This window comes from Lolium rigidum, chromosome 4, assembly GCF_022539505.1.
Source record: "Lolium rigidum isolate FL_2022 chromosome 4, APGP_CSIRO_Lrig_0.1, whole genome shotgun sequence".
NCBI lineage: Eukaryota > Viridiplantae > Streptophyta > Magnoliopsida > Poales > Poaceae > Lolium > Lolium rigidum.
In genome coordinates this window covers 271,203,058-271,228,643 of record NC_061511.1, presented here as the reverse complement: position 1 = coordinate 271,228,643, position 25,586 = coordinate 271,203,058, and positions in this window count along the sequence as shown.

Below are 25,586 nucleotides of genomic sequence, written 5' to 3'. Positions count from 1 at the left end.
CAAGGAATTCAAGGCGTACTGTGCAAAGGTAGGCATTAAATTGCACTTCGCGTCAGTTGCGCATCCTCAAACCAACGGGCAAGTCGAGAAAGCCAATGGTATCATCTGCAATGGTATCAAGAAACGCTTGTTAGGGCCATTGGAAAAAGCTCGACATACTTGGCCAGAGGAGTTGCCGAGTGTGTTATGGAGCATCCGAACAACACCAAATACAGCGACACAGGAGACTCCGTTCTTCCTGGTCCATGGAGCAGAAGCAGTACTGCCGATAGAAATAGAGCACGACTCTCCCAGAGTCACGGAGTACAATGAAGAAGTCTCCAGGAAAGCATTGGAAGACGACGTCGATGCACTCGACGAAGCTCGAGACGAAGTATTGTCAAGGGTAACTAAATATCAGCAGGACCTGAAAAACTACCACAGTCGACGATTGCGACCAAGATCCTTTCAGGTTGGAGACCTAGTTTTGCGACTCAATCAAGAACGTACTGAAAAACTTGAGTCGCCATGGCTTGGCCCTTACGTCGTCACAAAAGTCATCGAAGGAGGAGCGTACAGGATCAAGGACAAGAAGACAGGGAATCCCGAGAAGAACCCCTGGAACGTGGCACAGCTAAGGCGTTTTTACGCTTAGTGTCGAAATATAGTCCTCCTTGTAAAAAATACAATGTACTGAAACGCCCGCGAGTTTTCAGACGCACTCTTTTCCTTTTTCGGGGCACCGAGTGGGCCCGGGAAAGGTTTTTAATGAGGCGGGCTCGCGGTGCTGCAATAAAATAAAGATAGTGGAAATATATATCTTTTCTTCGACATGATCAGGGGCTTACGCCTCGAAGCTGCAATATAGATGAATTTAACTGATAAAATTATCTCGCCTTGGTACTGAATACCTCGCCAGATAAAAAGAAGACACAAAATAGCAATGAAAACAGAGCAAAAACACTCGGGGGCTAGAACCCGCAAATATAGTATATTCAGTATAAATCTGGTTGCCTTGGTCTAAAAACCTCGCATATACAATAAAGAGATCCGCCATCGAAACATTCGGGGGCTTGATGAAGAAAAATAAATACATTTGTTGGTTTCACAATATAGAATATGTCTACAACACACAAGATACAATTTTGGAGAAGATTCGACAAGCTACAAGAAAAAATATCAATTCCTACCTAATATACTATCTATGGATAGTCCTTTGTTATTTGCAGGAGTTGTCGTATGTTCAGCATAGCTACCTTTGACAAAAAATTCAGAGTCCATCCGAAGAAGTTCATCCATCATTTCTTCGGCTACAGGAGTCACAATATCATTGATTCTGTCGATGTTCCTTTTTTCGTTTCGCCTGCTTGGCCAAGCACTTGGAGACAATCGTCGTCAGGTTTAACTTTCGGTAGCAGATCTGTATCATAATCATGGCGAATCTTGCTCCCGCGGACAATTGAGCTCGCACAAAGTTATGGATACGAGGAGCATCCCGAAATTTTTCCATCAAGCCAAGAAGAGTGTCAGGTGCCTCGTTCCGAGGAAACATTGTCTTGTAAACCAAGGACAAGGTCCTGGTACAGAAATCAAGGAAGTCGCGAACTTGACTGGCGCGGTCTTGAAACCTGACAATCTGTCGGGTACGCTCTGGAGTGGCCCAGAAAAGAGAACCGTGGTCAAGAGAAAGGTTGACAAGGAGATTGGTCCTTGTGTTTACCCTTTCGTCTTCAGCAGCAGCGTCGAGAAAGGAACCTATTTGGCGACAACATAAGAACATCGGAAAAGAAAAAACGGGCAAACAGAAGGAGTCCTGGTTCGCAAAAGCATACCTGACATATCTGCACTGGCTTCATTCATCAAATCAAGCATCAAATTCTCTCGAGTGGTCGCTTTTTCAGCTTCAGAAACAGCGGCTTCTTTGGCAGCTATGGCATCTTGAGCCTGTCGAAGTGCAGTTTTCTCCCTCTCGGATGATTTTTGAGACTGTTCCATCATCATAAGTAATTGTTTCTTCAAAGACTGCAGTTGTTGGCGAAGCTCTTCCAAGTCTTCCGATGAATTTTTACTCGAAGAAGTTGCAACATGATCGACAGCAACACCAGCTGTCTTCGAACGGGATGACGCAGGTAAAACATCGGAAGGATGACGAGTTGCAGTATAGTTGCCAAAAATCAACTGGAAAATAAAAAGATTCGATATCAATCACCAAGCAAAGATAGATTTCCATTCATTCTCGAAGTATACACATTGCTATTACAAAAGAAGGGTCCCTAATGGACTAGTGAAGCAGCTGTCGCTAAAATTAACTAGGGCGACAGCGTCGAAGGACAGAAAAAACTAAAAGAAAGGACAGGGTGGTCTACTTGACCTCCGGCTTGGATGAGCTTGGAGCAGGAGTTGGTTTAACACCAAGGAAGGAAAGAATTGGTTTTGAGGGAGGCTTGGCAGCTTTAATCAGAGATTGCCATTCTTTCGTTTCCATCTCCCTTATGTCGCCAACTTTGGTCCAGTCGACGTTTTGTTGGCTATCCGCAACCAGCGCAATAGTGCCCTCAACGCCAATCTTCAGGCCCTCTTGGCGAAGTTTAAGCCCAAGATCTTCTGGCACGTTGAACGCCTTGGCAAGAGCGACGAAGGTGTTGGGTTCCTCTTTCTTCGGGAAGAAGTAGGGGAAAAGCTTCGATAGACCTGCTTCAGCTTCATCAAGGCCTTCGCATGCTTCATCCCCATGAATTTCAAGAAGAGTCAGTGCGTCGAGCAGCTCGTCGCCTACAGGACCATCCACCTCATAGTCTTGATGAGTTCTCCCTGAAGACAAAACAAAGGGTAGCTCGTAAATAACATGCCCGGAAAAACATGAAGTAACCCGAGAAAAACAGCAGAGATCAAAGTACTTACTAACAAAATGGCGACACTGCGACTCCAGGCGACTGAGGATCTCTGTTTCTCGAGCAGTTTGCTATTGTACATTCTCGCTCAAAGAGTTTTCCGCCTCATGAAGTCTTTTTCGAAGATCTTCGACAGCGGCAGCATCGGCTTCAGCCTTCTTATGGGCCTTTTCGCTCTGCTCCAACTTGGTAGCAAGAGCGCTAGCACGCTTATTGGCCTCCGAAAGTTCTCCTGGCAAAATAAGCGACAATAAAATGTTATGACACAAATAGTGGAGGGCATGCAACAAAAAAGGCGGAGGATGATAAGTACCTTCCAGTTTCTTGGTATGATCACGATACCCGACGAATTGGGTACCGAGACGGATAAATTCCTTCATTAAAGGCTGAAGAGAGGACCAAAAGAAAAAGAAGTCAATACAGTTAGTCTACACGCAACAACATCTTGCAAGAAACAAAGGAGAGATAATAGCACTGAAAGGCTCGGAACACGAACAAAAAAGAGCAGACTGAAACACTTACGTCATCTAATGAAGGTGTCGACGAATTACCAGGGAACTGTATGGGTTTCTTGGATGGATCGACCCTTGCCCTCTTTGGCGAAGAGGCACGGGGGCTTGCTGGTGGAGTCGAACGCTCAACATTTTGCTGAGGAGGCGAAGTTTCATCCTCATCACGCTGAGTTTCGGACACAATTAAAGTACGCGACGTACTCGTTCGAGCAGCCGTGTCAATAGGTTGCTCTTCTTCCTCGTCATCACTACAATAAAAATGGCGACAGTATAAGAAGCAAAACATTAAAAACAAAGAAGTAGGAAGTACGGAGTAACTTACGAGCTGACGAGGGCATCAGTGTATGGATTGAAAGCTGCCTTCCTATTTGAAGGATCAGTTTCTTCGGCATTGGAGGTGCCGGAATCTTTGACTTCACTCCTTTTCCTCTTGTTTTTTGGGGAAACAGGGGGAGGGGAGTGTGTTGAAGCAGTGGCTTCAGATTCAGCAGAAGCCGCGAATTTGTGAGAACCCGCAACTTCACTGGCAGGGCGCGAGATGCTTTGGTTGTCATCATCGATGACAGTACGGTCTTCAACTTCTCCACCTTCAGGAAGAGGAGGTAGAGAAGCAAGGACGGGGTGGTTCTGAGATAAAAAAAAGGGTGTCGACAAAAAGGTGTTAGCAAAATAGTAGTCGACTAATAATAAAGTTCGAATAGACAATATAGCACTTAAAACGAAAAATTACCTCAGGAAGAGGATTGGCACTACTGTATGGTGTAATGCGGCAAGAGGATGGAACCGGATCCTTCTTGTTGAGAGATGAGATTTTGCGGATAAGCTTTTAAAAATCCTTCAAAGGAAGATCTTTTGAAAGCCTGTCGACATCTTTTTCACCAGCATACTTCCAGAAGGGATTTTTGCGAGCCTGGAGAGGCTGCACTCTAGTCTTAAGGAAGTAGGCAGTAATCTCAATACCCGAAAGTTCCTTGCCGCGAGTGTTCTGAAGCTCGTGGATGCGAGTCATCAGCGCTTCTGTCGCTAATTTCTCATCTTCAGTAGCTTCAGCATCCCAGGAACAGCGGCGAAGGATTTTGGATTCTCCGTCAAAAGGAGCGATGTTTTCTTCCACTGGATTGGAGCTTTCTTCATGGATATATAACCACTTCTTCCGCCAACCTTGAACGGAGTCGGGGAATTTGACGTCGAAATATTCGACGTCAGAACGAACACGAGATAACAACGCCGCCAATATTGTAGGCGACGTTGTGAGAGCCATTACGGCGGAGGCGAAGATACGCTTCCACGAGCCCAATTAGGTTGGACCCCGAGGAAGCACTCACACAGTGTGATAAAAATCGACACGTGGAGGATGGAATTGGGCGTCAGCTGATGCAGCTGAAGCCCATAGACAAAAAGGAGACCGCGGAGAAACTCGTGGATTGGGGGAGAAAGACCTCGGATGAGGTGGTCAACGAAACTGACCCGATAATCGATTGGAGGCCTTGGGTAGCTCTCTTCCTTGGGGAACTGGAGGGAGTTCTCCTTCTTGCTGAATCCCATCTTCTTCAGCAGGTTGATGTGTTGGGCAGAGATCTTGGATCTCTCCCACTCGGCGCTTCCCAGATCCGTTGTCGCCATCTTCGACTCTGGCGTGCTGTGCCTAGTCAAACGGATGCGAGGCGGCATCAACAAGCTTGGCAGCGAAAGGTGGGAGTGTGTTTGAGCGCTTGAAGTAGTGGCAGCAATGGAGGATTTTGCAGCGGAGAAGCAGAGATGCGGCGCGAGCGAAAGGACTAGAGGAGGAAGACGACGCCCTTATATACAAGTGCGGTGAACCGTCACGCCGTTGGATCGCAAGATTGCGGGATAGATGGTGTACACGTGGACAAGGGGTAAACGGTAATTTCATACAGACGAGAAAGTGCAGCAGCTACAGTACGTGCGCCATGAAAAGCGGAAGACGTGTGTCCCCCACTTGCGCGACGTGTCAAACTGGTGCGGAAATTTGGCCCACAAAGCCAGAGAGAGAGAGGTTTTCACGTTTTCTCGATACAGTAATCGTGGCTATCATCAGCAGTGATGTCACCTTGGTAAAGGAAATTCTCGGCTATGAAGCATTGCAAAAACGGCGACAGCGGAAGATTGTTTCGAGAGCTTTTGAACAAATACAAGTTTTTGCCCAAATGCTCGGGGGCTACTTTTAAAAAAAAATGAATGAAAAAGTTGAGCAAGTCAAAATAGAAATTGCGAGAGTCTATGATCAAATAGAAGTATTTGCTCATAGCCTCGGGGGCTACTCCCATCGGGCGCGCTGTTCGCGCACCCGATAGGTTTGCAAAATTATGCGACAGGACAAAAATATAGCGGCATAAGGCGTGGAGCCTACACTCAAGCACAAGTTCTTGACTGTAGCCTCGGGGGCTACTCCCATCGGGAACGCTGTTCGCGTGCCCGATGAAATTATAAAAAAAAAGAGAGAGAGAAAAAAGAAAGAGAAAGAGGAAGTGAGTATATTTCGAGTTATACAAATAACTCTGCATATACTCCCATCGGGAAGGCAAAATAAGTCATACATTGACTCGATAAAATGTGCTATTCCAACAGCCGAATAAGCACTCGACAATATATTCTCAGAGCGCCAAAGTTGCGAATAATCTCTGAATGCCGCAAAAATTTGCGAAGGTAAGACCCCAGATCCTTTCTGTGTGGCGTGGCGCCGTCTCTGACGTCGGTTTGTTACTTTTTTCCGTATCAACAGATATGAAGAAAAATCCTAACGGACGCGTTAGGTACCCAATAAAATATGACTGGGACTCGACAGAATGGTAAGACCTTAAGCGGCACCTGTCGATGTTTACACCAGTATCCCGAGATCATGTCCAGGGACGTGATCTTGAAGTAGGTTTTTGCGGATTGCCACTAGAGCAGTTAACTAGTACCTGATCCGTCAGATGAACTAGCCCCAATTACCATTATCCCTGTACAATATAGAAATTCGTATGCAAAGATATATGGTAAAGCTTAAATATAAAGGTGGAGATTTTCCCTGATTCTACGATTCAAGCAAAATCTCGGGGGCTACTGACATAGGCATACCCAATGGGCCTGCCGAAGATGGTACCCGGGGTTTACTGAAGGCCCACGACCCGAAGAATAAGAAGATTCGGAAGCCCAAGATACTATTAAGGAAGGATAGAGTTGTAATAGGAGTCATCATTTGTAATCTTGCGGGACGGGTTAGAAACCCTCCCGGACTCTGTAAACTTGTGTATCACGAATCCCTCGGCTCCGCCTCCTATTTAAGGGGAAGTCGAGGGACAAAGAAAGGATCAATTGACTGTTTCACAAACCCTAGCTTTTACATCGTCGAGTACTTTTCGGCTGAAACCTTCGAGATCTACTTGCCCTCTACATCCAACGAAACCCTAGTCTACTACTTGTAGGCATTGACAAGTTGATACCTTGTCAGGTGGTTCGGCGATGTGATCTCCCGTGGCACGCGAACTGACGAGTGACTGAGGATGTCGAGGAAGACGCCTGGAGGGGGTGGGAGTCGCTTGGACCCAAGCCTGGCCAGCGCGTCTGCCTCTTCGTTCTTGCGCCTGTCGACCCACTCGACGACGCGTCCGGTGGAGCTGGCGCCGGCCTGGTCGACCGCTCACTTGTAGGCGATCATGTTGGCATCGGTGGCGTCGCAGGTGCCGGACGTCTGGCTGGCGACGAGGTCGGAGTCGCCGAGACAACGCAGTCGTGTTGCGCCCATCTCCTTTGCAACGCGCATGCCGTGGAGGAGTGCCTCGTACTCGGCCATGTTGTTGGTGCAGGGCTCGAATCGGAGTTGCAGGACGTATCTCACGATGTCGCCTTTCGGCGAAGTGAGGACGACCCCTGCTCCTGCTCCTTCGAGGTTTTTGGATCCATTGAAGTGTAATGTCCAATGCTTGAGGTCCGCGGGGGAGCTCGGCTGCTGGGCCTCTTCCCAATCGGCGAGGAAGTCGGCGAGCGCTTGGGATTTGATGGAATGGCGTGACTCGTACGTGATGTTGTGGACGCCGAGTTCGACTGCCCATTTGGCGATCCGGCCGGTTGCATCGCGGTTGCGGATGATGTCGGCGAGTGGCGTTGAGGCGACCACCTTGATGGGATGCTCGTGGAAGTAAGGGGCCAGTCGCCGCTGGGCCCTGAGTACTGCATACACCAGCTTTTGGTAGTGCGGGTACCGCTGCTTTGACTCGATTAGGGCCTCGCTAATGTAGTAGACTGGGCGTTGTATTAGCTGGTCTTTTCCTTCCTCCTGGCGCTCAACGACCATGACCGCACTTATCGCGCGATTAGACGCGGCGACATACAGCAGCATGGTTTCTTGTGGGAGCGGGGCCGCGAGGACGGGAGCGTTCCGTAGGGCGTGCTGGAGTTCTTCCAGGGCCTTCTGCTCTTCGTCCGTCCACTCGAACGATTCCGATTTCTTCAAGAGGCGATATAGTGGCGTGGCCTTGTCGCCGAGTCGGGGTATGAAGCGACTGAGGGCCGCGACTCGTCCGGCGAGTTTCTGCGCGTCGACCAGGCAAGTTAGTTGCTTGGTTCGCATGACCGCCGAGGTTTTTTCCGGGTTGGGCTCGTTGCCGCGTTTGGAAACGACGTAGCCGAGGAGTTGTCCGGATGGAACCCCGAAGGTGCACTTCAGGGGGTTGAGCTTGATCTGGTAGCGCCGCAGGTTGGCGAATGTCTCGGCGAGGTCGGCGACTAGATCGTCCTGCCGAGTCGACTTGACTACCACGTCGTCTATGTAGACGTGTACGTTGCGGCCAATTTGGCTCTCCAGGCAGCTATTCATGCACCACTGGTAAGTCGCTCCAGCATTCCTGAGGCCGAAGGTCATGGATGTGTAGCAGTAGGCGCCAAGTGGCGTGATGAACGCTGTCTTCTCCTGGTCTTCCTTTGCCATCTTTATTTGATTGTACCCGGAGTAGGCATCAAGGAAGCATAGCGATTCCGACCCCACGACCGCGTCGATGATCTGGTCAATTCGCGGTAGGACGAATGGGTCCTTGGGGCATGCGCGGTTGCGACTGGTGTAGTCGATGCACATGCGCCATGTCTTGTTCTTCTTTAACACCAAGACTGGGTTTGCCAGCCATTTGGGGTGTTTGATTTCGATGATGAAGCCGGCGGCGAGTAGCCGGTTCACCTCTTCGGCGATTGCGCGCCGACGCTCTTCGCCCACGGGTCGCATCGCTTGCCTAACGGGGCGTGCGGTGGGGTCGACGTGTAATTTGTGCTCAGCAAGTTCTCTCGGGACACCCAGCATGTCAGACGGTTTCCATGAAAAGATATCTCGATTCTCACGGAGGAACTTGATGAGCGCGCTTTCCTATTGGGCGGACAGGCCCGTCCCAATGGTAAGTTGCCTACTCGAATCATTCTCTACAAGATCTACTTGGCGAGTACCGGTTGTAGGCTTGAAGGTTGCTGCGGACGAGTCAAGCTCAGTCGGCTTCTCGAGGATGGCGGGGTCGTTGCGGTCGACTGGGTACTTGGCGAGCTCGACGATGTTGTCGTGTTCCTCGGAGATGACGGCGTCGGCGAGCTTGGCGCTGTTGTCCTTGCACTCCAGTGCCATCTCCGGGTCGCCGTGAACGGTGATGACGCCGCGGGGCCCGGGCATCTTCAACATGTTGTAGGCGTAATGAGGCGCAGCCATGAACCTGGCGAACGCCTGGCGACCGAGGACGCAGTGGTATGGGCTGCGGAAGTTGACCACCACGAACGTTATCCGCTCGGTGCGGTAGTTCACAGGTGTGCCGAAGGTTACCGGCAGCGTGACCTTGCCGATCGGGAAGGCCTTCCGCCCCGGGACGATGCCGTGGAACGTGACTTTGGTGTTCTTGAGGCGCGAGTCTGGCAGGCCGAGCCGCTGGAAGGTCTCGTAGTACAGGATGTTAATGGAGCTCCCTCCATCCATCAGTGTCTTCGGCAGCCAGTAGTCGGCCCCTTGGGCCTGACGACTAGCGCCACTCGGTCGGGGTACTCGATGCGTGGGGCGTGATCTTCGCGACTCCACGTGATGCTCTGCTCGGACCAGTTGAGCCACCGGGGGACGTCGAGGACAACCGCGTGTACGGCCACCGCCCTTGTGAGGACCTTCCTGTCTCGGCGGTTGATGTGGGCATTACCCTTCGGGTAACCGACATTGCCCTACCCTATACAATCTAGCTGGAGGCCCATGAAGGTACTCAATGACAAGACGGGCCACTTGGATGGCGCAGCGGAAGATTCCTTAGCGGGCAAGACAAGGAAGGAGCCGAACAAGGAAAGTTTAGAGATAGAACTACTGTAAACCTAGTCGTACTCGGTTAGATCTCTTGAGACCTGGCCTCCTATATAAAGGCCAGGAGAGGGGCTGCCGAGGGACACGATCAATCTTAGCAATCTTAGCCACCAGAAGTTTAGAGCTAGGTCGCCGCAACACTTAGCCTCTCGACGAGATCTTAGCCGAACCCTTCGGCACCCCATTGTAACCCAATATTCTCATAATCAAGATCAGACAGGCAGGACGTAAGGGTTTTACCTCATCGAGGGCACCGAACCTGGGTAAATCGCTCTCCCCGCTTGTCTGTGAACCGATGTCTCGTGTCAGCTTACAGGATTCCATCAACCCTAAGCCCCTATAGGAGGGCATTGCCGAGGAGTACCCTCGACAATTGGCGCCGTCTGTGGGGACCCTGTCGGGACAAGATCGGTCATCGGCAGATCCAATCATGACATCGGCAGCTTCATCGACACCATCGTCGCCAAGTCTGGGAAGCCCGATTCGATTCGGCTCCTATGAATTCACCCCACACAGCGACTCGTCTCGCTCGACCTTTTCTGATCTACAAGGAAACATGGAGATGACCTTCGGCAGCGTCCACTACAACGTCAACTCGGAAGGACTCCTTCGACTGCTGGAATCACTCGCCTCCAGATCGACAGGTCCAAGCACGTCGTCATCAATCGACCTTTCGACTGGTCTGATGGAATCAGCGAATTCGCTCGCGCTATCGACTCCTCGTTCGACGTCTTCCATGTCGGTTGGATCTCACGATCCCGCATCTTCGGAGATGACCTCGTACTACTGCTTGCACTGCGATACCACGCACGGGCTAGGATCAAACGACACGCCGTTCATCTGCAATGCCTAGTACTCGTCAGGACAAGACAGCGTCGACAGCATCGTCCAAGGTACTACCCGGAGAACAGCACGCCACCAGGTTTATGTCGCCAATAACACGGGAAACACAAGGCACAGGGGAGACGGAGATCACACCCACCGCTCCAGCAGACGAGCAAGTTTCAAAACAGCGCCAATAACAACAACAGCGATTACACCATCGCGGACGAGGAGTGGGCAGCAGCCAAGGCAACCGTGCTTAACAACACGCCGCTCCCTGCAGGAACCTCGGTTGGAACCCTCAACGCTTATCGCTCTATATTAGAAAAAAACCGGGAGCACCTATCGAAAGAGCAAGCCGCCCTCGAGAGACGCCTAACTGCTGCAGAACAATCTAGGAGAGGCTCGCGAGGAAGCGCCTCTCAAAGCACTCAAGGGGTAGGCAAGCACCGATCAAGATTATCCAGACTCTCGGAAGATGACGCTAGGGAGATAACGTCGAACCTGACCAAGTCTTTTATGACTACGGACACCGCGGGCATGCCACGGCCAAAAACTGTCGCAGGAGCCACCGCCAATCTCGCGGCATACCTCATCAATCAGCGCCCTGAAGGTTCTATGGCCCAGGCCCATCGAGGTGCCCTAGAAAGTCTCGCGATACTGGGGGACAACCTGGTCCCGCGGAAGGAAAAGACCACGCTACAGGCCAGTGGCTCAAAGCATCATGCGAGAGATGCTCGAGATGGAATCACCCAAAGCAGAATCGACAAAGCAAGGCGACGACGCGCCGCTAGGGAGGAATATGACAGTGATTCTTCGGATGAGAGCCAGGAGAACGATGGCGAGCTAAGGGGGGCCGATTGCTTAAGCTACAAAATCCGCGAGGCGATGCCACCCAGAAAGTTCAAACCTACTCCTACTGACGCCGCCAAATACGATGGACAGCAGAAGCCGAGGTCCTGGATAGACGACTACTTGCGGATCGTGATTCCGCACAAAGGAAATCGGATAGCAGCAATGCAATGCTTGCGGCTTTACTCGAAGGACTCGGCACGAGCTTGGTTAAGAGGTCTGCCGAAGGGTTCCATCAAATCATGGGACGACCTAGTAGACGCTTTCGTTGCCAATTTCCAAGCAACATACAAATGGCCCGTCAGGATTGAAGAATTACGGCATTACCAGCAAAAGCAGAAGGAATCGATGCGAGCATACATCGGGAGATTCACCAAGCTCTTAAACGCTGCTGAAGACGTTTCTGTCGACAGAGCAATCGATGCCTTCAGCGATGGCATCCGACGTGAAAGCTACATAGAGGAACTCGGGCGCAAAAAACCAAAAACAATAACTAAGTTAATGGAAATCGCCAACAGCTGGGCTGATGGCGAGGACAACGTACAAAGGCCACGACAGCGCAGTGATGACGAAGATCACGACCAGCCGAAGCACGATTCGGGTGGATGAAGGGATCGTCACAGGAAAAGGAAAAAACCGCAGTTACGACGATAGTAACCTGGTAGCCGCAGGATACTCCGATCGGCAGGACGATCGGGATGACGACAGACGAGACGATCGGCAGGATGGCAACCGGAACAACTCTGGAAACCGCGACCACAGAGGACTCCCGAGCTACCCTTCGCCGAGCAGATCAACGCTCCTTGCTACTTGCACTCGTACATTGATTCTAAGGACAACAAAATGAAGTCAAGCCACCTGCTCAGAGATTGTAGGCAGTTCCTTGACATGGAGAAACTCATCCGGCAGAAGCAACAACAACCGCCACCACCACCACCACCACCACCACCACCACCGCAGCACCAGGTCCAGCAGGCTCAGCCTCATCAACCCAATGAGACGTTTCCACCACCACGTGGGCAGATGAGCATGATCCACAGGACAGGTGTTTCAAGAAGTGAAATGAAGAAGCTCACCCGAGAAATTAATCTGGCAGAAAGTATCATGGCGAACATCCCTGAGTATGTCGAGTGGTCGTCTCAGAACATTACGTTCAGCCGAGTAGATCACCCGATAAACATACCAAAACCAGGACACGCTGCTTTAGTAGTCGAGGCACAAATCGGGGGGTTCAAGATGAGCAAAGTCTTCATGGATGGTGGAAGCGGACTAAACCTGATATTCGTCGACACAATCAAAAGTATGGGGATCACCATGAGGATGCTAGAAGAAACAGACACCTGCTTTCATGGGATTCTCACCACTTCACCGGCGTACTCTCTTGGCAAAGTTTACCTGAACGTCGTCTTTGGCAAAACCGACAACTTCAGGAAGGAAAAGATCGAGTTTGAAGTCGTGAACTGGGAATCACAGTATCACGCTATACTCGGAAGACCAGCTTATGCCAAGTTCATGGTTGTACCGCACTATGCATACCTCAAGCTGAAAATTCCTGGGAGCAACGGGACAAACATCACAGTCTATGGAAGTTTTTCACGCTCGGACAATTGTGATCGCGACTTTCAGAGGATTGCTGCGAAGTTTGGGTTAAAACAAGAAATTGCCGATCTTCCGTCCAAGTCATCGTTACGCGATATTAAGGAAGAAAAACACGTCAGGGAAATCAAGAAGAAGCCAGCCGACCTTGCTCCAGAAGCTTCGGCAGTTGATGGCACAACAGTCTTAGGAGACAGCAAGACACTGGCAATCGCTGTCGAGACCCCTAGTGAAATCAACGACGCTTCGAAAACCGCTAACGTGGTGGACAAGCCAGAAGATAAGAAGAACCTTTTCCTTGCTTAAAGTAGACGAATAATGTTTAGCACTTTCTTTATTTTCAACAGGCCCCTGATGGCGTGTAACACACACGTTCGTTGGGAACCCCAAGAGGAAGGTATGATGCACACAGTAGCAAGTTTTCCCTCAGAAAGAAACCAAGGTTTATCGAACCAGGAGGAGCCAAGAAGCACGTTGAAGGTTGTTGGTGGCGGGATGTAGTGCGGCGCAACACCAGGGATTCCGGCGCCAACGTGGAACCCGCACAACACAACCAAAGTAATTTGCCCCAACGAAACAAGTGAGGTTGTCAATCTCACCGGCTTGCTATAACAAAGGATTAAATGTATAGTGTGGATGATGATTGTTTGCGAGAAAATAGTAAAGAACAAATATTGCGAGTAGATTGTATTCGATGTAAAGAATAGGACCGGGGTCCACAGTTCACTAGAGGTGTCTCTCCCATAAGATAAATAGCATGTTGGGTGAACAAAATACGATCGGGCAATTGACAAATAGAGAGGGCATGACAATGCACATACATGATATGATAAATATTGTGAGATTTAATTGGGCATTACGACAAAGTACATAGACCGCTATCCAGCATGCATCTATGCCTAAAAGTCCACCTTCGGGTTATCATCCGAACCCCTTCCGGTATTAAGTTGCAAACAACGGACAATTGCATTAAGTATGGTGCGTAATGTAATCAATAACTACATCCTCGGACATAGCATCAATGTTTTATCCCTAGTGGCAACGACACATCCACAATCTTAGAACTTTCCGTCACATCGTCCCGCATTTAATGGAGGCATGAACCCACTATCGAGCATAAATACTCCCTCTTGGAGTTAAGAGCAAAAACTTGGCCAGAGCCTCTACTAATAACGGAGAGCATGCAAGATCATAAACAACACATAGGTAATAGATTGATAATCACCATAACATAGTATTCTCTATCCATCGGATCCCGACAAACACAACATATAGAATTACAGATAGATGATCTTGATCATGTTAGGCAGCTCACAAGATCCAACAATGAAGCACATAAGGAGAAGACGACCATCTAGCTACAGCTATGGACCCATAGTCCAGGGGTGAACTACTCACTCATCACTCCGGAGGCGATCATGGCGGTGAAGAGTCCTCCGGGAGATGATTCCCCTCTCCGGCGAGGTGCCGGAGGTGATCTCCTGAATCCCCCGAGATGGGATTGGCGGCGGCGGCGTCTCGATAGGTTTTACGTATCGTGGCTCTCGGTGCGGGGGTTTCGCGACGAAGGCTTTAAGTAGGCGGAAGGGCAACGCGGGGGCCACATGAGGGCCCCACACACCAGGGCCGCGCGGCCAAGACTCGGGCCGCGCCGCCCTGTTGTGGCGGCGCCTCGTGGCCCCACTTCCTTTCCCCCTCGGTCTTCCGGAAGCTTCGTGCAAAAATAGGACCACGGGCGTTGATTTCGTCCAATTCCGAGAATATTTCCTTTGTAGGATTTCTGAAACCAAAAACAGCGAGAAAACGACAAGCTGGCTCTTCGGCATCTTGTTAATAGGTTAGTGCCGGAAAATGCATAAATACGACATATAATGTGTATAAAACATGTAGATATCATCAATAATGTGGCATGGAACATAAGAAATTATCGACACGTCGGAGACGTATCAGCATCCCCAAGCTTAGTTCCTGCTATTCCCGAGCAGGTAAACGATAACAAAGATAATTTCTGGAGTGACATGCCATCATAACCTTGATCATACTATTGTAAGCATATGTAATGAATGCAGCGATCAAAACAATGGTAATGACATGAGTAAACAAATGAATCATAAAGCAAAGACTTACTGAGACTTCAAGACAAGCATCAATAAGTTTTGCATACGAGTTAACTCATAAAGCAATAAATCAAAGTAAAGGTATTGAAGCAACACAAAGGAAGATTAAGTTTCAGCGGTTGCTTTCAACTTATAACATGTATATCTCATGGATAGTGTCAACATAGAGTAATATAACAAGTGCAATATGCAAGTATGTAGGAATCAATGCACGAGTTCACACAAGTGTTTGCTTCTTGAGGTGGAGAGAGATAGGTGAACCGACTCAACATAAAAGTAAAAGAAAGGTCCTTCAAAGAGGAAAGCATCGATTGCTATATTTGTGCTAGAGCTTTGGTTTTGAAAACATGAAGCAATTTTGTCAACGGTAGTAATAAAGCATATGTATCATGTAAATTATATCTTACAAGTTGCAAGCCTCATGCATAGTGTACTAATAGTGCCCGCACCTTGTCCTAATTAGCTTGGGTTAACACTGATTATCATTGCATAACATATGTTTCAACCAAGTGTCACAAAGGGGTACCTCTATGCCGCCTGTACAAGGGTCTAAGGAGAAAGTTCGCATTGGATTTCTCGCTTTTGATCATTCTTCAACTTAGACACCCATACCGGGACAACATAGACAATAGATAATGGACTCCTCTTTTAATGCTTAAGCATTCAACAACGATTAATATTCTCATAAGAGATTGAGGTTTTATGTCCAAACCGAAACTTCCACCATGATTCATGGCTTTAGTTAGCGGCCCAATGTTCTTCTCTAACGGTATGCATACTCAAACCATTTGATTGTGAAAACCGCCCTTACTTCGGACAAGACGAACATGCATAGCAACTCACATGATATTCAACAAAGAGTAGATGGCGTCCCCGGGAACATGGTTATCGCACAACAAGCAACTTAATAAGAGATAAAGTGCATAAGTACATATTCAATACCACAATAGTTTTTAAGGCTATTTTGTCCCATGAGCTATATATTGCAAAGGCGAATGATGGAAATTTTAAAGGTAGCACTCAAGCAATTTACTTTGGAATGGCGGAGAAATACCATGTAGTAGGTAGGTATGGTGGACACAAATGGCATAGTGGTTGGCTCAAGGATTTTGGATGCATGAGAAGTATTCCCTCTCGATACAAGGTTTAGGCTAGCAAGGTTTATTTGAAACAAACACAAGGATGAACCGGTGCAGCAAAACTTACATAAAAGACATATTGTAAACATTATAAGACTCTACACCGTCTTCCTTGTTGTTCAAAACTCAATACTAGAAATTATCTAGACTTTAGAGAGACCAAATATGCAAACCAAATTTAGCAAGCTCTATGTATTTCTTCATTAATGGGTGCAAAGTATATGATGCAAGAGCTTAAACATGAGCACAACAATTGCCAAGTATCAAATTATTCAAGACATTTTAGAATTACTACATGTAGCATTTCCCGATTCCAACCATATAACAATTTAACGAAGAAGATTCAACCTTCGCCATGAATACTATGAGTAAAGCCTGAGGACATATTTGTCCATATGCAACAGCTGAGCGTGTCTCTCTCCCACACAATGAATGCTAGGATCCATTTTATTCAAACAAAAACAAAAACAAAAACAAAAACAAACCGACGCTCCAAGCAAAGCACATAAGATGTGACTGAATAAAAATATAGTTTCAGGGGAGGAACCTGATGATGTTGTCGATGAAGAAGGGGATGCCTTGGGCATCCCCAAGCTTAGACACTTGAGTCTTCTTAAAATATGCAGGGGTGAACCACCGGGGCATCCCCAAGCTTAGAGCTTTCACTCCTCTTGATCATAGTATATCATACTCCTCTCTTGACCCTTGAAAACTTCCTTCACACCAAACTTCAAGCAAACTCATTAGAGGGTTAGTGCACAATCAAAAATTCACATGTTCAGAGGTGACACAATCATTCTTAACACTTCTGGACATTGCACAAAGCTACTGGACATTAATGGATCAAAGAAATTCATCCAACATAGCAAAAAAGGCAATGCGAAATAAAAGGCAGAATCTGTCAAAAACAGAACAGTCCGTAAAGACGAACCTGGAAGGGGCACTTAACTTGCTCAAACGGAAAAACTCAAAACTAATGAAAGTTGCGTACATATCCGAGGATCACGCACGTAAATTTGCAGATTTTTTTGATTTTTTTACAGAGACTTCTGCGCGAATTCGTGACAGACAGCAATGCTGTTTCGTGCAGCAATCCAAATCTAGCATCAACTTTACCATAGAGACTTTACTTGGCACAAAAACATGATAAGGAGAGGTTGCTACAGTAGTAAACAACTTCCAAGACTCAAATATAAAACAAAGTACTGTATTAAAAACATGGGTTGTCTCCCATAAGCGCTTTCTTTAACGCCTTTCAGCTAGGCGCAGAAAGTGTGAATCAAGTATTATCAAGAGATGAAGCATCGACATTACCTTGGGCTTTACCCTTACCTTTCTTGTTCTTTTTCTTACTCTTTGATTTAGGGAATATATGTCTACCCCCAGGTGTAGAGGTGAATTTTAGGGTGCCTTCTCCCATATCTATGACTGCTCCCAATAGTTTCAGCAGGGATCTTCCGAGTGTGATTTGTCCTGTTCCTGCACATTCAATAACAAGATAATCAACGGATATTGTTCTCCCAAGAATGGTTGTATGCACACCCGCTGCTATTCCTTTAGGAATTATAACAGAGTTATCAATAAGAGTTATTCCTTCTCCCCCTTCAACGAATCCCCAAAGTTGCAAAGATTCATGAATACTCTTAGACATTAAGCAAAATTCAGACATAATATCACAATTGGCATGAAGAGTTTGGTCACCGATAACAATTTTAATAGTAGGATCCCATAATGAAGGTTCAGAGTTCACTAAAACTTGATCAAGATGGTTACGAACATATCTATAATTTTCATTCAAGCGAGATGCACTTGTCTCAAGAGTGTTTAATCTATTATAAATGCTAATAAGGGCTGAATCAAAGTTATTAGCTGAATCATGTGATGCAACCAACTTTTTTATGGCATTAAAAGCTTGATCCCCATTGCAATGAAGGAAATCTCCTCCCACTACAGACATCCAAGGCATATCTATAGCGAATCATAAGACCAAAATAAAAATTACTAAGGAGCAAACTTAGCGTCATTTGAGGTTCAGCTTTACGATAAGAAGTAAAAATTCTCGACCAAGCATCTTTAAAACTCTCCTCATCCCCTTGTTTAAAAGTAAAAACTAATTCCTCAGGTGAAGAAGTAACAGGTGCAGAGCTAGACATGATAACTAAAGTAGATTAAATGCAAGTAACTAATTTTTTTGTGTTTTTGATATAGAAAGCAAGACAATAAATAAAGTAAAGCTAGCAACTAATTTTTTTGTGTTTTGTTTAAGTGCAGCAAACAAAGTAGTAAATAAAAATAAAGCAAGACAAAAACAAAGTAAAGAGATTGGATTGTGGAGACTCCCCTTGCAGCGTGTCTTGATCTCCCCGGCAACGGCGCCAGAAAAAGAGCTTGATGGCGTGTAACACACACGTTCGTTGGGAACCCCAAGAGGAAGGTATGATGCACACGGTAGCAAGTTTTCCCTCGAAAGAAACCAAGGTTTATCGAACCGGGAGGAGCCAAGAAGCACGTTGAAGGTTGTTGGTGGCGGGATGTAGTGCGGCGCAACACCGGGGATTCCGGCGCCAACGTGGAACCTGCACAACACAACCAAAGTACTTTGCCCCAACGAAACGAGTGAGGTTGTCAATCTCACCGGCTTGCTGTAACAAAGGATTAAATGTATAGTGTGGATGATGATTGTTTGCGAGAAAATAGTAAAGAACAAATATTGCGATAGATTGTATTCGATGTAAAGAATAGGACCGGGGTCCACAGTTCACTAGAGGTGTCTCTCCCATAAGATAAATAGCATGTTGGGTGAACAAAATACAGTCGGGCAATTGACAAATAGAGAGGGCATGACAATGCACATACATGATATGATAAATATTGTGAGATTTAATTGGGCATTACGACAAAGTACATAGACCGCTATCCAGCATGCATCTATGCCTAAAAAGTCCACCTTCAGGTTATCATCCGAACCCCTTCCGGTATTAAGTTGCAAACAACGAGACAATTGCATTAAGTATGGTGCGTAATGTAATCAATAACTACATCCTCGGACATAGCATCAATGTTTTATCCCTAGTGGCAACAGCACATCCACAACCTTAGAACTTTACATCACTCGTCCCAGATTTAATGGAGGCATGAACCCACTATCGAGCATAAATACTCCCTCTTGGAGTTAAGAGCAAAAACTTGGCCAGAGCCTCTACTAATAACGGAGAGCATGCAAGATCATAAACAACACATAGGTAATAGATTGATAATCACCATAACATAGTATTCTCTATCCATCGGATCCCGACAAACACAACATATAGAATTACGGATAGATGATCTTGATCATGTTAGGCAGCTCACAAGATCCAACAATGAAGCACATAAGGAGAAGACGACCATCTAGCTACTGCTATGGACCCATAGTCTAGGGGTGAACTACTCACTCATCACTCCGGAGGCGATCATGGCGGTGAAGAGTCCTCCGGGAGATGATTCCCCTCTCCGGCAGGGTGCCGGAGGCGATCTCCTGAATCCCCCGAGATGGGATTGGCGGCGGCGGCGTCTCAGTAAGGTTTTCCGTATCGTGGCTCTCGGTACTCGGGGGTTTCGCGACGAAGGCTTTAAGTAGGCGGAAGGGCAACGCGGGGGCCACACGAGGGCCCCACACACCAGGGCCGCGCGGCCAAGACTCGGGCCGCGCCGCCCTGTTGTGGCGGCGCCTCGTGGCCCCACTTCCTTTCCCCTCGGTCTTCCGAAAGCTTCGTGCAAAAATAGGACCCCGGGCGTTGATTTCGTCCAATTCCGAGAATATTTCCTTTGTAGGATTTCCGAAACCAAAAACAGCGAGAAAACGACAGAATCGGCTCTTCGGCATCTTGTTAATAGGTTAGTGCCGGAAAATGCATAAATATGACATATAATGTGTATAAAACATGTAGATATCATCAATAATGTGGCATGGAACATAAGAAATTATCGATACGTCGGAGACGTATCAGCCCCCCTTCTTTTTTCTCGCCCTCTAGTCCCGTGCTTACTTTATTAATGAGAAATTAAATTTTGATTCCTTGATAAGCATTGCAGTAATTCGGAGCATCTAATCCGCATCACCGTAAACCTTTGTTTACACCCCTCGGTGAACGACGGTGCAACGTAGTATGCGGCAAATGATTGTGCTCCGAAAAAGCCTCTACGAGTGCTAAAGGATGCAAAAATAAACAAGGACGATGACCTTCCCTCTGCTTTAGATGCCTCTACGGGCGCCGTAAATAGCAAGAGTTTGGAAATACATATAATACAACCCCACGTTCGATATTTTACTTATGGAAATATCAAAGAACAACGGGCTCATCGGCAGAGTTGATGCTCCCGATATGTTCGAGAGCTGCTGCCAGAACATGCATCGGTTGAAAGCAAAGTTGCGCATACAACGGGTTTAGCAAGACCTGCAACACGAGCTGATCACTCAAAAAAATTGCTGACCAATGAGTGCACATACGTTTAAACGGGCAATTAAGATTTGTTCCTCCAAAATTTGCCAACGGCATTGACACGGTAAAAGTACATATGCATGTATCTACCGAACATAAAGTTTCAACTATGCAATCCAAACGCTTGGATGAGGTATCCAAATTACTTATTTACAATAAGAACTTAACCCTGAATTACTCTTGTGGAGTTTCTCTTTCTTCAGGTATCTTCGAATCCCCTTCAAGCTTGTCAACAATTATATTGGCGGGCAACACTACCTTCGGGTACAGCGTCTCCAAATCACCAACTGCGTTGGCGATAGTCAGCAGATTCGCCGAAGGATAACGTGCAAGGACGAGGGCAAGTGTAAACCTGGCCCCTGCAAAAACCTGAGCTCGCACCAAGTCCCGAATTTTCATGGTATTCCCAAATTCAGACATCAGAGTCAACAGCGTAGGAGGGATCGCGTTCAAGGGGAACATCGTCCTCCAAATTACCCTCAGGGCTTTGTAGCACTTGTCAAAGAAATGATGGACCTGCTGGACCCGATCCTGGAATTGTGTGACAGCCGAAGCTTTCGAGTGCTCCCTCCAGAAAATTTCCTCGGCTGATGACAGCTGAGTCAATGCGTTCACGCGCTCGTGAATCCGCTTGTTCTCTTCTGCACGGTTCAGGGCTATGACTAGCAAAGGAATTAACGAAAGATCGAGCAATATTTTTTTGACAAAGAATAATAAGCACAAGGACCAGGAAACTTACAGTTCAAACTTTCAGTGGCCTTATGTAGTTCAGTAAGAGCATAGCGCTCTACGTTGGCTGCAATTTCGCCCTTCTTCCTAACAATGGCGGCCAAGGCATAGGTATTGCATAGATCTTTTTCCATATGCGCAATCCGATCCTTCATACGGTGGATTCGATCATCTTCAGAAAGAGCACCCGAAGAATCATCGACGAACGCAGGCACTGGGAAAACCTGCAAAAAACAGTGTCAAAGGCATGACGGATCGCGTCGCTTCAGCACCAGAAGTAACTCCCATCGGGAGAAAGCAAGCATAAATGTCATAACAAGGGTACATTAGCAACATTGCTAGCACGGAATTTATTACAATCGCAAGTTTTTACGACAGAACACTGTTTCACATCAATTCAAAAAGAAGTTTGTTACAACAATCAAGGGGCTTGAGTCTGGGTCGATAAACTCGGGCCAGCCGACGTTTTCTTTGATGAAACCAGTTCAAGGAGCTGACGTGCACACGTAAGGGCTGACGTTTTGAAAGTGCTTAAATCGATGAACTGCCCATCTTGATCTTTCGGAAGCTCCCTAGACATCTCCTCAATATCGGCCTTGAAGCCATGACCCATCATAAGTTGGAAGGCTAGGAGAGCACCATAACTACGTGAAGTACGTTTGAATACCTCGATAACCTCCTTGGTATTGACTGCAAAGGCATCGATTAGCTACCCCAGAGTTTTGTCTTGACTGATCTTGGGGAAGATCATCGAGTAGCTGGTGTGCGGCAAGAGTCATTGACACACTGTTTGCCGGAGAGTTGTTTGGAACTTTATCCAAGGCATCGGCAGGGATGTCAGCGGCTTCTGCAAAGGAATGAAATGGGAAAAGTTACTATCAAAGGGTCGAATTCCAAAGTGATAATCGACAGGGAAGCATAAAAAGATTTACCAAGCAAAGCCAAGGAAGACTGGCGAAGAAGTTCATCCTTTTCGGTCACCCGAGCTTCGGCGACCATCCTAGACGCCTCCTCTTCCTTCAGCTTCTCCTTCAGCTTGCTGAGTTCCTCTTTCAGGGAGTCGACCTCTTGGCGAGCAGCGGCGGCTATTTTGTTTGCGCCTTCCAACTTCAAGGAAGAGGAGTTAACTTCTTTCTGCAGCCGAACCTTGTCCGCTTCCAGAGAAGTAAATTGGGATGCGAAGGCCTCCAAGGAAGATATAACGCCTCGCAGATCCTTAAGGAAAGGGGAAAATAGATGTTTGACGAAGAATCATTAATCAAGGCACATTCAGGAAAGTTTGCGGTACGATCGAGAAAGACTTACAGTTTTTCCTGAAGGAGGAATTGCGGCGGTGACAGTCGAAGGGATATCCTTCCCCTCAGAAAGGGAGGAGGCAGTCGATACTTGAGCCGCGGGGGTTGCAGTAGGAGCCGAAGCTTCGGAAGCTGCGACGTCCGGCTGAGCGGCGTCAGATTTGGCCTTCTTAGGCGGGGGCTCGATGAGACCTTCGTCACTGCGAAAGAGAATGGTTAGCAAAAATTATGAGAAAAATACGAATGATGAAAGCAAAATACAAACTCTACGAAAAAGGCGCTTACATGTTGAAGAGGTCGTCTTCATCGGCAAAGCCGCCGGTTGACCTCTTCACAGGCGGAGCTCTGGCCTCCTCCACAGCTGCATTAATAAAGGCATCATGATCAGCGTCGTCATCACGCACTGATCCCGCTGTGTCGCAAGTATCGTTGGCTGGGGTAGGAGGATCGGCGAAGACAGCTTCAGAATCTATCGGATCATCATGATCGGCAGTACAAAAATCAATAGGAGTTGAGGAACCTCTTCCCTCAGAAGTGTCGTTTGGTAAATCAAGCAAGTTTTCAGAAACTATGGGAATCTGTCAAAGAAAAAAGTAAAAGAGAACAATAGTAGTTGTGTCAGCAAAGTGGAACAGGGTAATAAGAATATGGGAAGAAAAATTTACCTCTGTCAACGGATGATCGACATCGAGAGGAGAATAGGAAGATATCAACGGGATCGAGTCTTCCTGGCTGAAGAGAGTGAGGCGACGAACTTCATCAAGCAGCTCCTTTTCCGATAGTTCAGCAATGTTTATCCTGGTTTCATCCTTTGGACCTGAATACAACCACATCGGACGAACCCTGGCCATGATTGGCTGGACTCGACGTTTCAAGAACACTGCAGCCACCTCTGTACCAATCATGGTTTGGCCGTCGGTCTCTTTGATCCGAAGAAATTTGGCGAATAATTCGTTGGCTGTTGACTTTTCGTCGGGAGAAAGAATATTCTTCAAAGAATGCCTAGGCTTGGCTTCAAGGACGTCGGCAAAGCGAGGAAGCTGGGACTCGGTTGTTGAGGAATCCTTAACATAAAACCATTTCAGTCTCCATCCTTGCACGGATTGTCTCATTGGGAAACTGAAATAGTTGACCTCTGAACGAACAACAAACCCCACTCCCCCAATGACAAAGGGTCCATTGCTACTACTGTATCTCTTTACGAAGAATATTTTTCTTCCACAACCCAAAGTGAGGCTCGATGCCCAAGAGGCTTCACAAAGGGTGATGAACACAACAACGTGGAGGATTGAGTTAGGAGTGAGTTGCCACAGTTGGATTTCGTAAGTCCGCAGAAGACGATGGAGGAACTCGTGAGCAGGAAGCGAAAGACCCCGATACAACAACGATAGAAACATCACGATAAAACCAGCAGGAGGATTGGGCCGAGAGATCGCACCTGGGAGAATCACATCCTCCTCATCGGAGGAGATTAGCCCAAGGCTTCGGGCCCTCTTCTCATCACGCTTTGTGATGGAGGACGCTAGCCAGTCTCCGGCTTTAGCTGCGGCTACCGAGCTTGGCGGCGTCGGAGCTGGGGGAGGAGCATCCGGCGCGCTTCTCTTCGGAAGGTTCAAGGAGGTCTTGGCGGCGGCGCCGCCGCTTGTGGAGCTGGCGGCGGCGGTGAGGTTCTTCTTGTTCACCATCGCAAGATCTGGAGAAGATCTGAAAACGGTGGCGGCGGCGCGGCGGTTGTGAAAGAGAAAGGTAGAAGATGAACAGAGGATGCTACGATGAATATGAGAGAATGCTAAGTATTTTTTCCTAAGAGATTTTAAGAAGAGGAAAACTTGAGGATTGCGTGGGCACGTGTCATTGCTGCCAGTTCATTAAGAGGACCTTTTCTCCATCGTTGATCGCGGAAATCGAGCAGGCACCTTGGTAACTGTACGAGGAAGGCAGATGTTACTTAAAAACAGAGCCAGGCAGAGGTAGGATGGGCCCAGCGGGCCGCGTCCTGTCAGTCAAAATCGAAGTAACAATAACGTCATCAGTGACGTCGTGAGGAACGCTCGAAGCATTCGAAGAAATGTAAAAGGTATCGGATGGTGATCTTGAGTCTATGTACGGATCGTGAGCATCCGCACCTAGACTCGGGGGCTACTCCCATCGGGAGCGCTTGACGTGCACCCGATAAAATGAGCACTCGAAGATATTCTTGTGAAGAAATATTTGTAGAAAAGGATGGAATGCTCAGCTCGAGTCTGCACCCGGTTACAAGCGCCCGTGTCCAGACTCGGGGGCTACTCCCATCGGGAGCGCTGGATGAGCACCCGACAGAACTTTTTTGCACTCCAGGATCATGCCCGGGGACTTGATTCTGTGTAGGGTGACGTTGTTTTGCCATCGGCAGTTAACCAGCAAAAGTTGGGCACGTTACTCATTATCCCTTACGCGTTGAAAACTTATCGAAGAAAACAAGACTTGGTACAAATGTATCGGATGACCCATGAAGACTTGCAGTAAAACTTCGACAGAGGAAAACGTTCGAGTGGTACAACTTGAGTCTACGCACGGATTGCAATCATCCGTACCTAGACTCGGGGGCTACTCCCATCGGGAGCGCTTGACGCGCACCCGATAGAAGAAGATGATGCAGATACAAGATGGACAAAAACAATCAAGGAAAAGAACATTAGGTGGAGGCATGCTTTAGTCTCTACCCGAACTATCTTCGGCTAGACACTCGGGGGCTACTGACGTGGGCATTACCCTTCGGGTAACCGACATTGCCCTACCCTATACGATCTAGCTGGAGGCCCAGGAAGGTACTCAATGACAAGACGGGCCACTTGGATGGCGCAGCGGAAGATTCCTTGGC